Source organism: Halichoerus grypus, chromosome 4 (assembly GCF_964656455.1).
Source record: "Halichoerus grypus chromosome 4, mHalGry1.hap1.1, whole genome shotgun sequence".
In the NCBI taxonomy this organism is placed as follows: domain Eukaryota; kingdom Metazoa; phylum Chordata; class Mammalia; order Carnivora; family Phocidae; genus Halichoerus; species Halichoerus grypus.
Window position 1 is genome coordinate 45,834,006 of NC_135715.1, and position 15,771 is coordinate 45,849,776.

Genomic DNA, 15,771 nt, shown 5'->3' on the forward strand with positions numbered 1-15,771 from the left:
TTTTTTGTTTTTTGTTTTGTTTTCTTCAAAGAACTTTTGCAGTAGTTATTCTCTTTACAGTTTCTGTCCCCATATCTTATAAATTAGAATTCTCTTTCATTTGATTACTCAGTAAATATTCATGCGATGCCTACTATGTGTCAGACACTCTACTGGGTGCTAGGTGTAGATATGAAAACAAACGCCTTTCCAGGGCAGCACTGATTTCCTATGTTTACTCTAATTATGCTGTGCACAACTATTCAAAAACACATCTTCTTTGAGTGTTCAATGTGTGTCAACCATTGTGCCAGGTGGTTATGTGAAAGTGCCCGACTCACTTGGGGAAACATACACCTCTTTCTTTCTTATAAAGGTACCGTTTAGAAGTAAGTTGTTTGGAATTTTGGTATTTAACAAATTAAATAATTTTATAAATAGTAGTTAAATACTCAGGCTGTGTCTGACATGTAATTTAACTGACATATATTTGCACTAAAATAGAGTAAAATATAGTACTGTCTTTCTAGTTTCAGATAGAGTTCCAGCTCCACATCCCCTCTGGCCCCTAGCAATTTTACAGGACAGAGAGTAAGACTGTCAATCTGAGAACCATTCACAATGAATTGTGCATGATTGATAACTGTCTTTGTGTTAATTTAATGGGAGAAGGGAAGCAGACAGCAGGGAAATGAGGGAGTGGAAAAATGAGTGTATTAACTCTGTGAAGAAAAGAAGGCAACAGTAAAAACGTTTTAAATTTCATATTGTCTTGATCATATTATGGTTCCTGACCCTTTTCCCCACACTTCAGATGCGCTGTCATTTGCACATTTCCTTGTGGTGTGCCAAACATTTGGGGAGTGAGTACAGAGAAAATGAGTCATTTCAGTTTCTCTGATGCTAAATTGGATAGGGCATTATTTGTTTTGAACATGTAGCTCCGAGTAAGAGGAAAGGATAGAATTGAGGTTACCCAGGGATTTTCTTTCAAGAGTTAATGTGATTATTTGGAGTCAGGAAGGGATCCATGTGAGGATCTTCCCTAGCTTTTTAAACCTGGTGGGTGTCAGGGAGGAGTCTCCCAGATGGAACAGTCCTAAGGGGAGGAGGAGGCTGTGTGGCCTCTTCTCACTGTAGCTGTGTACACACACCTACATACACAAACACAACATATAGGCACACACACCTTCCTTCTGATCTGGTTATTTCTGTGATACGGCTCCGTGGTAGATAGCTGTTGATTCTGCCATCTCAGTGTTCATTCCTCCCTCTTAAATCAGGACCTGACTTCCTGTAAGGGGGAACCCCTCCTCCTCAGTGGTGCTGCCCAATGTCCTCCTGTCCTTCTGCCAGCACTTGGTGTGGGCAGATGATCCAGGTGGGGACAATCTGCATATTCCATCTCCACTGGACATAATGGCTCAGGGATAAAAACATGCCCCAAAACTGGCCAATGAGGCTGAATTCTTGCACTTTCTTTTGAGCTCAAAATAGAAAGACATTTTTTCTAATAAAATGTTTAAGATGATATAAAACAAAGAGCTACTAAGGGCCTCAACTGTAGACACAAGGAACATGAGAATAAGGTCCCCAGAGAGAAGTAGATCAGAGAAAAAGGATAACATTTGAAATTTTTTATGGCAGTATAATTGGCATATGACATTATGTTTGAATCTTGATGATACTGCTGGAGACACTGGATCAAGCAATGCCTGAAGCCATTTCTTGGATCTTTTGTTCATATGAACCAATTACTTTTTGTTCTTTTAAGTTAGGGTGAGTTGGGTTTCACTCTCTTGCAATAGGAAAAAGTTCAGACTTACACACAGTGGAAGCTTGTTAGGATTTTTCTCCTCAGATGGTTTTTCCCCCTTTTACCCCAGTTGCTATTGAGAAGCCGGCACAGAATTCTTTAACTAGTTTCCTACTTGCATCCAATAAAGCCTTCTCCAAAATGACTTTCATCCCTTAGGAAGATAAAGTACCACTAAGACAAAACAAAGTTCACAAGAAGCAAAAAATATTTGCTTATTTTTCAATTCGGTTAAAGCAAAATTACCTTTTTTCTTATCTTGTATGATGAAGAGACAAGGAAAAGCATTTTGAAGTGCATTTAAGGTGCAGCTATACATGCTTATATCTTACAGTAGCTTCTTTTCCAACTTTTTGTCATGTACCCATCATATCCTATATATATACATATATATAGGAAATTGCTCATAATTATGTCATCCTTACCTCAAATTCAGTATGCCCATGTGGAAACCCATTTTCTTTTTTCTAAACATAATGCTCCTCCTGTTTTCTTTGTTTCAATTGTGCCTCCATCATTCAGTCCTTTACACAAACTAGAAATGGAGGAGCTGAGCTTGAAAATCTCTGGTCTTACTCACTCTCTTAGTCAGCTTGGCTGCTACACAAAATACCGAGAACTGGGTAACTTAAACAACTGACATTTATTTTTCACAGTTCTGGAGGCTGGGAAGTCCGAAAACAAGGTGCATGCAGATTCAGTTCCTAGTGCGAGCTCTCTGACTTGCACGTGGCCACCTTCTTGCTGTGTCCTTACATAATGACGAGAGAGGTTTGGTCTCTCTTCCTCTCCTTGTACAGACACAAATGTCAGCATGGGGCACCACCCTCATGATCTCATTTAAATCTAATGACTATTGATCTGCTCATCTCCATCTTTATTACCACGGTTCTCACTCAAGCCCCTATCATCTCTCAGCTCAATAATCATAAAGTCCAATTTGGTCTTATCACCTGTCATGTTTCACGAATATATATTTCCCAGATTAAAGCCATTATAATATATCCAGAATGCAAGTCTAAGCATGTTAGTCATATGCTTAAAATTATTCAGTGGATTTCACAGATCCCTTGGCACAATACAGTACATGTGCATGGCTTGATCTGTGTCTACCTCTTCATCTCCTATGATACCATTCCATAGGCTACATTTCACACCCTAACAGTCCTGAGATACCTACTATTCAAACACACACACATACACCCTATTGTTTCTCATATCTGTGATTAGTGAATGCTGTTCTGCTGGAACTTCATTCTTTCATAACGCTCTTCATTTGACTAACTACCTGATCTTCCAAAAATAAAAGAGATACCTTTCTCTCTGTTTTCCCCTATTTCACTGTGCATCCCCCACTCATTTGACTGATCACTCTCTGTAAGAGAGTATTAGAATTTTATTTGTTACACTACTGTTTTCTCCTCTAGACTCCTTGTTCCTCATGACAGGATCCATATCCTATTTTAATTTTTGCCTCCAGTATCTGGTGCAATATCCAACACAATGTAAGACTTTATTGAAGTTAACTGAAACTCTAAGTCTCTTTAAAACCCAGTAATTTATCATGTGAAGTAATTATGTATGTAATCAATTATTTACATTTTCTTTTTAATTGTTGGGCTTGATTAACTTTAAATGAATCTTATGGACATGATTATTATTAAGTAGAAGTGTGAGAGAGGACTAAGTTTGATCTTCAACTGAAACATCACTCAGCACTTTATAAATCTGAATTATAAACAAAATATCAAAATTGTAAGGTGAAAATGAATAAAAGAAAAGAGTGAATGAAACAGATATCAAGCAGGTAAGAGCAGCATGAGGGTGATAATCTTATTAAAGGGAGTTGGTATGGCCCAAAGAACCATGAACCATGCATCAGGCTAATGAGAACTTTTAAGTTCTTCTGGGTCTCTTAATTAGTTTGGGTCTAAGACAATTGCACAAACTTGTTAAACTGCTATCATGTTTTTCCTTCAAATAATATTTTTCCAAGAAAGAACATAATTTGGACAAATAATATCTCTATCACCCTTGTTATAGTCTCCCCCTCCCTGAAATCTAAAACAGCTTAGTGAGTAATTATACTGAGACAGAAAAGCGTAGTGGGTACAAACATAGATTTTTTGAGACAGACTAGTCCTGAGTTTTATCAGTTCTATTAGTTCTAGCAAATTCTTAATTTAGCTAAGCTTCAATTTCCTCATCTGCAAACTTCGGTAATAATAGTACCTACCTCCTACAGTTGTTATGATGATTAAGTGATATAATAGAAGTAAAGTGCTTTATGTGGTTCATGGTACGTGATAAATTCCTCTTATTTCTAGTAAGTTACATGGTAAAAGTCAAATAAATTTGAAAATTGTTGGCTAACCAAGTTAAGGAGGTTTCTTTATGATTTCTCAGAACTTTTAATATACTAATACACACATTGAATTTCTATGGAGGGGAGTATTTTCCATGCTTGTGTAACAATGGCTCCATTTTATTGTAGAACATATCTTGAAACTACTGTTTCATGCAACTCACTCAAATAATACTGCTGTAGGTGAGTATTATTAAAACAGAATGAGAATAATAAATAAAGGGGAAAAAAGCACTGGGAAGACAGAGTGAAAGCAAAAAACAATGGTATAGTTATTAGCTTAGAACAAATAGATTTATTAATAAATTTCTATACATGCTGGCTGTCTTTATCCCAAGGCCAGTTAAAGTATTGAAGTTTCTATGGCTCATCACAAAATTACCATCACAGTTACAAGTATTCTCTGAAGGAATTATAAGTAGATAGTCAGTCGTCCAAATATCAAAATGGGAAAAAATCTTTTGGGGGGCAGTAGGTTTTTAAACACTTCGTTGTAATGCAATTCTTAACATTTTTTAGACATCTGTATTTTACTTATCTCTATTAGTTTTATAATTTTAAAATTTGCTCATAACTTAATTTTTTAGGAAATATTAATGGCCCAAGAAAAGGAATGATTGTCCCTAATCTATATTAGAATGACATGGGAACCATGTTTCCATAATGAAATATTGGCTCAAAAACATGTCAGTGAGCTACTTTTATTGGTTAGCTCTATGATTTTGATAATGCTCAACTTACCCTTTTATGTTCTATGATCCACACATTTTATAAAGCTTTATCAAAGGGCAAGACTAAAAACAGGATATTGGCTACTGAGTTGCAACTTGCAATTGCATAACAAAGGAATTTGATGGGAATACAAAACTAGTCATTTTTATGAACCACATTATTTGAGTTCAGATTATATTGTGAGAATTCTTAAAACTAGAATTACATAAAATTATTAATATTTGCTATAGCTACTTCCTTGCCTCTTTTACTATTAAACTGAGATAAGCAAGAACTATTCAGTTTCAGTATTTAGCAAATGTTTATGGAGCACCCACTGAGGGCAAAGTACTATTTTAGGAGCTGTGAGTGATGCACAGATCAGTAAGATACAGAAAAATAACAAAACTACAAAACAACTATATTAAAAAATTGTGGTAGAACATTAAGAATGGTATTTGTATGGTATTTCATAAAAGAACCGTTTATTCAGAAGAATTAGAGGACATGGTATTCAATGGGTATTTGAAGAATACAAAAAATCCTGAAAGATGGAGACAGTAGAGATGGTTCTCTAAAGAGAGAGAAAATCTTGTCACATTAAAGACAAATTACATGCCATGCAGTGAGAGAAAGGAAATCTTGTCAAAATTACATTTTGTTATTGTTGCTTCCAAACCACGCTACAAACGTTTTGGTATAGAACCATGTTATGTTTCTGTTGCCTGTTGCAAAAGGCCTAGTATGGTGTTAGCATGGTGCTGTACACATAGTAGCCACTTTAATAATAATTCCTGAAATTAAGTAGTTTTGCATAGGTAACCTTGAAGAGTTTGGAACTTACTTCAAGAGTTTAGAACCTGCTTCAACATGAATGATAGGTTCTATTGATTTTACTAAACTTACCTATCTGTAAGTTCAAAAAAAAAATGGATGCAGAAAAATAAACTCAGTTAAAACATTTAAAAATTTATTTTATTTTATTTTATTTTATTTTATTTCATCATAATAAGTATACTCTTTAATCCTCATCCTCTTTTTCTCCCATCCCCCGACCCACTTCCCCTTTGGTAACCATCAGTATGTTTTCTATAGTTAAGAGTTTGTTTCTTGGTTTCTCTCTCTCTCTCTCTTTTTCTCTTTTCTTTCCTTTTGCTCATTTGTTTTGTTTCTTAAATTCCATATATGAGTGAGATCATATGGTATATGTCTTTCTCTGGCTGACTTATTTTGCATAACATTATACTCTCTAGCTCAATCTATGCTGTTACAAATGGCAGGATTTCACTTCTTTTTTATGGCTAAAATTCTGTTGTATATATGTACTACTACTTCTTCTTTATCCATTCATCTATCAGTGGACACTTGGGCTGCTTCCATAGTTTGGCTATTGTATATAATGCTTCTGTAAACTTTGGGGTGCCTGTATCCCTTTGAATTAGTGTTTTTGTTTTTATTGGGTAAATACCAGTAGTGCAGTTCCTGGCTTATAGGGTAGCTCTATTTTAATTTTTTGAGGAACCTCCATACTGTTTTCCACAGGGGCTGCACTAGTTTGCATTCCCACCAACAGTGCAAGAGGGTTCCTTTTTCTCTACATTGTTGCCAACACTTGTTGTTTCTTGTGTTTCTGATTTTAGCCATTCTGACAGGTGTGAGGTGATACCTCCTTGTAGTTTTGATTTGCATTTCCCTGATGATAAGTGATGGTGATTATCTTTTCATGTGCCTGTTGCCATCTATGTCTTTTTTGGAAAAATGTCTATTCAAGTCCTCTGCCCAATTTTAATATTTTTTATATTAAATTGTGTAACTTCTTTATATAATTTGGGTATTAATCCATTATCAGATGTATGATTTGCAGATACATCCTTTGATTCAGTAGGTTGCCTTTTTGCTTTGTTGATGGTTTCCTTCACTGTACAAAAGTTGATTTAGGTTTTAATAAGATGATATTTTACAAAATATCAAAAAATGATAAAGTTGTGTTTTATATCATAAAGCTAGCTGTGGTGGCACCAAAGGATGGCTTGCAGGGTTTATGATCCTTATGGTTGCTATCCCAAACCTATCCCAATAAAAAGATATCATAATTTAAAAATTGATGTGCTTGGCCATGCAAATATAGCTTTCAGATAAATGCTCCAGTCCTACTTTGCAACCTCATTTTCAGCTCTCTCTATGCAGAAATTTTGAAGTCATTACTGAGCACAGGCTACTTTCTAACAGTGAAATTCATAGGAAGTAAAAAATAATGATGAGATTAGTCACCTGTTGAAATTGTCAACTTAGATAATTTTGAAAACACTCAAAATAGAAAGAAAGAAACTGAGCTCTGGAATCCTTAGAATGGCTTCCTGGCAGCTGCTTAGAAATTCAGGTGACCTTGGTGCCTGCCTCTTCTGTGCTTCCACTGTTACTGGTTAGCACAGATCAGGCCGCATTGAAATAATTTGCCATTTCCCTTTGATTTGAGAATAAACTCTTCAAAAGCAGAGATTGTCTTATTTGTCTTCATACTTTAGGTGCTACTTCACTGCTTACTATATAGCAGTTAGTCTGTAAGTGCCTTGTAAGCAAAGAGGAGTATGTGTGTGAAATAATAATACTTAAAATTTACTGATGTCTTATCATGCTATACATGCAAAGCCTACTGTGCTAAATGCTTTTCATGTCTTATTTCATTTAATCTTCAAAAACGTTATGACATAGCTACTTTTGTTATCCCCATTGTTAGACTCTGAGTCCTTCCAGGAATAGGACGCTCTCCCTCCTAAGAAACATTGTTAGACATTTGGGCAGACATAGGCTTCCATGTGACTGACTAATTCCTAGTGATCATCAGTCAGCAATTTGGAAAAAAAAGTTGGGGGAATAGATACAACCATTCCAAATCTATCCTTTGCAAGTTTTCTTCATAATAAACATTTCTGGTTTCTTCAGTATCACTTTATACATCATGGTCTTTAAGGATATAGTGGTGCTATAATTTTCTTTAATGTTGTCATACAGTTAGCTCAGGAACACATAATTGGTCTTATAATTTTTATCAAATGTAAACCTATCAATCTAGAATTTTAGTTCCATTGCCCCCTAGTATGCCTAAGCTTGCAACAATCTACAAATTTAATTTATTTTAAATGAATATAATAAATCTTAGCTTGAAGAGGTGTTGTGAAGAACAAATGACACAATTTACTTGTATAAATTTTGAAATTATAACAAATAATATTAAATTATTGCATTATTAATATTTCTTCAAATTTCATTTATGACAATTTCAGAGATTTCATTTATGAAACCTTCTCTGATTTATTTTTCATGGCTGTTTGTTTTCTTAGTTTGTCCATTACAGTTTTCCAGTTTTTGATAGAATATTTTTTTGTAAGATTATTTCTATTGTTTCTTTCAAAAGGAGTGGATTAAGCTATTGGGGGCAGGAAAGATTCAATATTTCTTTTACATATCTGGATGGCTTAATTATGAAAAACATAACTTAGAGGATAACCTAAGTGGCCAAGTTATATAAAAGAAAAAAGTATGTCGAAGCCTTGAAATATGGTTGTCAGTATGACAACAAACAGGTCAATATACGGTTTGTCTTCCACAATAGAGTTCTGTAACTGAAATTTGAAAGCACTAATTTATTTTAGCACTGTTGTAGTAAGAGCTCAATATGTCCTGATCAAATTTCTAGTTAATCTCTTGTAGACAAGACCTATTTTATGAAAATGTCTTTATTATTATAGTATGCATTGAATTTTTTTTTTTTTTAATTGTAGAGGGTTTAGTTGGGATGCATTTAGTACTATACGACAATTGGAATGAATAGAGAACTTATGAGTGCATACCTTATGACAAATATATGGCCAGATTTGTCTTCTGTGTTTAAGTCTATTGTATGCTCTACTAATATAATATTGCTTTCAACAGAAGTATGCATCATGGTATAAATCTAATATGGCCTAGCAGCATTTGACAATCCTTGATATTTCTCTGAAAGATTTTTCCATGACATTGAATTAAGACAAATGGCATTTCTCAGATACAGCAAAGTTTACTGTTTCATGATTTATTTCTAATGGAATTAAAGATAACTCAAACAATTTGAAACGCAAAAAGCATGTTCACTTCTGAAGGAAGTTTTCATGTTAAGTGTTAACTTAAAATCTCTTTTAGTATTAGTGAGCAAATCTTTCTTAGATCACTTTTTGTTCATTAAAGTACAGGGGAAAATAACATTTTAAATAAGGGCAGGTTTCAACCCCTCTTACATATTTATTCATGCCTAGGGTGGCTTTCATTATGGATCACTGGAAACAGATTGCTCTAAAGAAAATAAACTTGAGAACAGTCAATGATGATCTTTCCAGGTGACTATAAAGCAGTTTTTTTTTTTTTTTAAACTGTACTAATTCCTGTAGGATGTTCATTCTTAAAAGAAAAAAAAATCATTTTTATATTTTTATATTAAAGTATCTCCAAATCTGCCCCCTTTTTTTGTCTTCGCAGTTCTCAAAAGGAAAAGCCCTCTAAATTGTGGTGATCATGTTTTAGAGTTCATCATACATGATGGGCAATGATATAAACGTTGCCTCAGAGATATTCTTTGAAAATCACCATGAAAGTGATTTTTCTTAAACCTTATCAAAGAGGAGGCACAGCAACCAGCATTCTAGCCTGTACTGAAATAGCAAATGCTGACAAGCTTGTTAATAATTCAAAAATCTTTTTAGTGAATTGTATCCATCGCTAAGTTTTAGTTTTATAGAAATGTTAAAATGTATTACCTTCAGTTCTTTGCAATTTTATTTTTTCGTAATTTGTATTCCCTTTCATTATCATAAAACAGACTACTATATCAAACTAGTCTGTTGAAGAATATTATTTTTACTTCACTCTAGATAGGTGTTTTTGCACGGCATCTAAGCAATAGTCATCTCAGCAAGAATGGGGTAAAGCCTAGTGCCAGAAAAAGAGGATATATTTTTAATACTTCTCCTTTGAAGTAAAGAATCTATGTGGTTTGTTTCATAATTGGACCATGATTTTGGTCTGAAATTTTGATCAAATTACTTAACCTCTTTATCTCAGTATTTCTCCTTTTTAGTTGAGAATAAAGGCTAGGCAGAAAAAAAAAAAACTAGGCAGAAAAATGAGAAAGTCGTTTAGAAAAACTAATACAGCAATTAATTGTTAATAGCGTAACATTCCAGTTTGGGGTCTATTTATGGAAATTATCAAAACAGCAATTTCCTCAGCTACAAGATGGAAGTTAGTAATATATTCACAGAGTTTTATGAGTATTAACTAAAATATAAGTGGTAACGAGAGTCATGTAGAGTAAGTCCTCAATTTCTCTTTGTTCCTGCTAGCTTTTCTGAATTTTACCACTTTGTTGTGTACAAGTGGAATTGTTATCCTAACTCACAAATGACAGTGAATTAAAGGTTAAAGTTATTCTTTTCCTTTCTTATTCCTACCCAAGTAATCCTAAATTTCAGGAACATCAGTTTTTTTGTGTTGTTTGCAAAACAATCATGTTAACTAAAAGTACATTGTTCTCTCTTTTTTTTCCCACTTAATGTGGGGCTAAAAAAATAGTCTAAAGAACATAGGAAATCTTTTATTTCAGAAGATATCAAAGTGCATTTTGATAAAGCAATATCCCTAGAAATTTAAACCAGAAACAGAAGAAGGATATCAATACTCAGAAATGCACAGGTTTTAAACCAAGCATTAGAAGGAATACTGGGAATTAAATTGGCTTATTTTAAATTCTAAAATATTTCAGAGAATCTGATAAGCTTGCTTAAATTAGATTTTCTTCGTCTTTGATTTCATGTATCTTAAACTATGCAATTTTGTTCTCTTTAGTTTTCTTGCTGAAACGCTAAGAAATTGGTCACTTAAAAGATAAAGGAGTGTGTATATTGACATCAACCAGCCACAAGAGGGAAGTCTTGGCTATATTAGAAGTAGAGTACATGTAGGGAGGGGTCCATTTTTGCAGGAAAAAAATTTAAAATAAAAAAGGAGAGAAAATAGGATTTTGTCTTTTTTTTTAAATATCCTGATGGTATATCTACTAGAGCAAATTATCTGTAGGTCTAGTACATTATTAGACTTAGAAGAGTAAGTACTTTGTCACGTTTTCCTTAAAATCATTTATTTGTGAAATTCAATAAAAATCTATTAAAATATATATACGTAGATAAATTATTACCCATACATCAATTTTTATTAACACAATACAATTCATAAAAGTATTTATTACCTAAGTCCCTGAGCTATACACAGTGTGGTATCCATTAATTCTCTCTGTTACTTACTAGTGGCATCTTTGGAATAAATTCTGACTGTATTTTATCCTCCTTGAGAATCATACTTGTGCAGTTATGGGATTTAGGATCTCAGATATACACTGGCCAAGAAATAAATGAAAAGGATAAAGCATTTGTTAATAAGAGCTATTAAGCTATTTAGAAATTCATAGTGAAGAAAGCCCTGAAATAGATATTGGGATCTAGGATGGCATATTCTAATTGAAAAGGTACTGGTTGGAAGTTTTTGTTTGGATTCACTACTGGATCTTTTCTGTTAGAGTTCATGATAACTAATCAAATAATCAGCCTTATATAATTAGACAATGTGGTCATCATATTATCCACTGAATAGAATGTTTACTGATCTGTGGCAGAACATGAAATACAGAACTCCTAGATTCTGACTTTGGTTTTTGAGAACTTTACTGGTGATATATGCAGTAAGAACTAAATATTGCTTAATATTTCTGTTTTATCATCTTAAAAAGTATGTAATTTTGTCTTTTAGCTTCTTCATTGAAAAAAGGTGGTAAAATTCTGTGAAAATTTGAAGTACTTCTATTCATAAAGATAAAAATAATATTAGGCATTTAGTGCATATAGAACACATGAATTATGCTATTTCTCTCCATATTCATCAGGATACTTATTTAGGTTTGTGTACTTTGAAGTTGTAGATACTTTGAGTATATAAAGAATTTATCGTAAATTATTTTCTTCAAGCATTTAGGGAAAATTTGTTCTTAGCCAAAATTGTATTAACTGCTTCAAGTTGATTAGTAATTTAGTGGTAACCCAAAGTAATAAATGGTGGATGTGCCTTTGGTTAGATTTAATTTCATATTTAAGTGCATCTCTGTACTCTTAACTAAAAATCATTAGATCATTTAATTTAAATATTGGGTAAAATTATGTCTTTTCTAATATAGCATATAACATATGGAACACAATACAATAATCCCATGTTTAAGTAAGTTTTCTTTGATTTAATTTATTTAATATTGCATTGTTTTGATTTATTTTGGTCATGTGAGGGCTTAATAAACTGTGGAGTGTGTATATTTTATTGGCACAGAGCTCATCAATTCCTAGTTTGAATGGAGTCTATTCTACTGTCAGAATTTTTTTTTTTTTTTTAAAGCATACAATTAGCAATCACTCATGTTCTGAAGGACTTTTAATGGCAGGATAGATAAACTCTGTTATGTTTTCCTTCTATTAGGATGGATCACTTACAAATAGTCCCACTGTGATTAGGCATTTATTGTACAGTGCAAAATCTATACAGGGATCATTCTTAACATGTCTCTGAAGTTCGTTTTCATCATCAATCAAGAAATATAGAGGTAAAGAAAGAACATTTAGAGAAGACATAGAATGCTTAAGCATAGTTATAGTGGGCCTGCCAGAGAAAAATGCTTATATGAAAGATGTGTTTTGTCTTAAACAGTATGTGGGGCCAGGTGTAAGTTCACATATGGCACTTTTATTTTTGTTTTAAGACTTCAAAATTAAAGTTAAGCCATATTTAATGGTAGAACAGGATTTAATATTAATAAAAGACATGTTACAGTCATACTACTCATCTAGATGTTAAGGTAAACAGAATTTTGGCTTCTAGACTATGGTTACATAAAGAATTAGTGAGCAGAATGGAAGATGTTCAATTCCCAAATGATGTTCAATTCTAATTACTAGGGATGAATACTCTCTTATTTTCTTTTTGTTCTCTGGGTGTACCACATGAATGTGCATTTATTGAGACCTTGTTTCATTATTATTCTGAGAGAGATGTGTTTTCTTACCAAATAAAAATCAAAGCTCCTTTCTTGAGTGTCACATGATGTATATTTTAATATTGTATATCAGCATTTTAAACAATTTTTTTATAAGGCAAATGATTATTATGAGTTCAAGGAGAAGCTAATGGTTATCTTTCTACCAACACATTTGGAATTGGACAGGATTTTTTTGTTACTCTTTCTGTTATTGTTGTTTTAATTGAACTGAGCTTGTTTTCCTTGTTTTTCAAAGTATCATTGGTGGTCCTTGATACCCTTTTCCAAACTTTTATAGGAAATGAAATATTTCCATCATCTCCTATGAAGAGACCATTAATTTATGAAAACAACATTTTGCATTTAAAAATCAAACTGCAGCTTCATGCTCATGCATAAACATTTTTTAGCCAAGTATTGCTAAAAATCTCAAACCATAGCATTCTTCCCATTTTACACATGGGTTACCACGTATGCCTAATAAACCAGTGTACTGGTAATAACATTAGGGATTCTTGTATTTTAAGGAAGTGAGTTTTTAATGGAGAAATTGATATAAAATTTTGAGAAATGTTTACAATTTTACTATTATATTATTCCAGGGCTTTATAGATCTGAATGATCTATCAACAAATTTAGGGCACCTAATCATTTATAAAATTTAGTGTCCTGATCAGACTTGAAAAGGATTGTTTCTGGGTCACATTAGGACTAAGGAGAAATTTATTGGTCTGGGGTTCTTTCTCCCATTTAACTAATGTCTCTCTCTGTCCTTATGAGATACATATTGTCACATCCAATTATAATTCAACACATTAGAGATTAGCCAGAAGGAAAATAAATTGTGATTAATTTTTTTTCAACTTCTGAACTCTTTTTCTGGTTTGGTTAGTTTGCCCATAACCTCTTGTTTGGAGTCAGCACTTTGACTAAAAGCTACCTTCTAATTCTCTCTCATCTTCGGCAATTGTAGTTTGAATATACAGTCTTAGTTCAACCAATCAGATCTTTTTTCCAAAAACTTAAATTAGCTAGTATGGTTTCTGTTATGTGAAACCACGAATCATGACTGGGCCTTAGAATTAATTATAGATTATAAAATTTATTATCATCTAACCCAGGTTGATAGTGAATGATTATCCCGTGACAAAGGTTATAAACCAGGATTGTCTTGGATAAACTGAATCATGTGGTCACCTTTCTTAAATGGTTACCTAAACTATTAGCTGACCCCAATTTAAAATACTAGCCTCCTGGAAGAATTGTTTTTTTACCTTGCGATTCTTCATTTGAAAGTCACCCAATATTTGGGAAATGAATCTATAATGGTAATGGGGCCATAACCAGGGTTGATATCTTAGAGTTTCAGGCCTCTTGCCAACTCTTCAAATCACATATAGGAGACCACTTACTTAAATGATACATAAGGCTCTCTCTGGGGGTAAGGAAATCCCAAAGAAAGGCTTTTTCTTCTTCAAAAATAATGAAGTTTGGCTTAGCTCATTTGCTCTGTTAGTCACCGTGTTTCCAGGGTGACACAATAGTGTTTCCTGAGGATTCCTTCTTCACCCAGCTGCAAAACTGATCATCTGGTGAATAGGTAATTATGGGCTGTACTAGGAACCATGCTGGGATGTGAATGTCTAGTAACCACATAGTGTTTGCATTGTAACTAATGAATACTCCCTTGCCTAATATAACCCAACCTAATTACCCATAAAGCTTCGGGTAATTTTCATTTGACCCTAAACTTTGTACATTTAGCTGCTTCTCTACCCAATACTGAATGATAAGTCAACAAGAGAGTAGTGAATGTGAAGAGAAAAGGTTGTTCCTTTTGCAATATGTCATTATGCTGCATGGTGTTTTAATCAGAGAAAGTCAGTTGTTTCATTAAGGTCTCATTTACTTACCTAATTATCAGTTGTCATTTGGAGAAGAGCCAGCCCAAGAAAGAATATTTCAGATGGTTTTGCTATTTATCTCTTTTGCTTGTGTTCATCAATTCCCTTGTAAAAGTTGTATCAGCATCCACTGTAAGGAAAAGAAAGGCACTTCAGTGAGTAAAGGGAGAAAATGAATGTGTCTCACTGGACTGTGAGTTCTGGTACAATGTCTTACTAATCTCTGCATCTCCAGCACTTGGTGTCATGACTACAGCATATAGGATAGTACTCAATAAATATTCACTTCTTTCTGTGTTCACATGATTTAAGATTATTCCAGGTTGATACAGAGGATCATACTTAGGGGTCTGGGGAGAACATTTTGTTAATCAATCATTCATAATTAAAACATGCTATGGAGGTTATTTTTAGCCTTTTAATTTCCTGATAGAAACTTTAGATATTATAGAGAGGCTGATTATGAGAGTAATTTTAATAAGTAATAAGGGGGAGATGAACCATGAGAGACTATGGACTCTGAGAAACAAACTGAGGGTTCTAGAAGTGAGGGGAGGGGGGATGGGTTAGCCTGGTGATGAGTATTAAGGAGGGTATGTATTGAATGGAGCACTGGGTGTTATATGCAAACAATGAATCATGGAACACTACATCAAAAACTAATGATGTAGTGTATGGTGATTAACATAATATAAAATAAAAAAAAAAGAAACTTTTCACTAGAACAACAGTTTACTGATTATGTTCTCTAACATCCATTATAAATGAACCTTTCACAGTATATCTTCAACCACAGTCCAGGCACCATGGAAATCATCCCTAAATCCAACCAAGATGGGAAAGAAAAAGATATACATCCACACTGTGGTCATTAAACACATGGGTTTTAACA